Below are 858 nucleotides of genomic sequence, written 5' to 3' on the forward strand. Positions count from 1 at the left end.
CCTTATTACACGCAAAATAATGATTCCTCCACCTGACATCAGGGACCCACCGAAAGGGCCTCTGTATTTCGCGAAAAAACGTTACCACCGCTGACAGCTCAGACCCACCAGCTATATCTTCGCGCGCAAGGAAGTGCCTCCTTATTACGCACAAAAAAATGAATACTCCCCTTGTTAGCTGGGACCCAGTATAGTGGCAGGCTGACTTTTGGGCCTACTAAGTTGACGGGGACGGAGGGCTTTGTCAACTTAGTCAATATGCACGATTCTAGCTCTAGTGACCGTATGATATCCATCCAACGGCCGTAGTGCTTCCTCAACCTCTGGTCTTCTTGCTCCAGCCGCCCAAACCAGCGCCGGTAGTGCCTCGTGCTCCTGCCTCTCATGGCCGTCTGCGATGCGGCGGAGGCCTCACCTCCCCCTACTACTCCCACCGCTGGCCAGGCCATCCCTCTGCTCACCCACACCCCCTGTAATTCTGCGGCGACGGCAGCCTCACACCGCAGCGAACCAGTGAACCCTCGTACTCCTCTCACTACTAGGAAAGGGGCTATAGATAATATGGACACTAATGTTGCACCATGTATGTGGTGCGCCATTGTTATATAGCAATGGCACACCACATACAGGTGCGCCATTAGTAATATATTACTAATGGTGCACCTGGTGTGTGGTGCGCCATTAGTAGTTTAAAAAAATAAAAAAAACTGTTACTAATGGCGCACCGTGGAATAGTGCGTCATTACTAGTTGACATAGTAATGGCGCACCACACCCACCGTGCGCCATTAGTAGTTTTGAAAAAAAAATAAAAAAAATTGTTAGTAATGGCGCACCAGTGGACAGTGCGCCATTACTA

The sequence above is a fragment of the Triticum dicoccoides genome, chromosome 3A (assembly GCF_002162155.2).
Source record: "Triticum dicoccoides isolate Atlit2015 ecotype Zavitan chromosome 3A, WEW_v2.0, whole genome shotgun sequence".
NCBI classification, from domain to species: Eukaryota; Viridiplantae; Streptophyta; class Magnoliopsida; order Poales; family Poaceae; genus Triticum; species Triticum dicoccoides.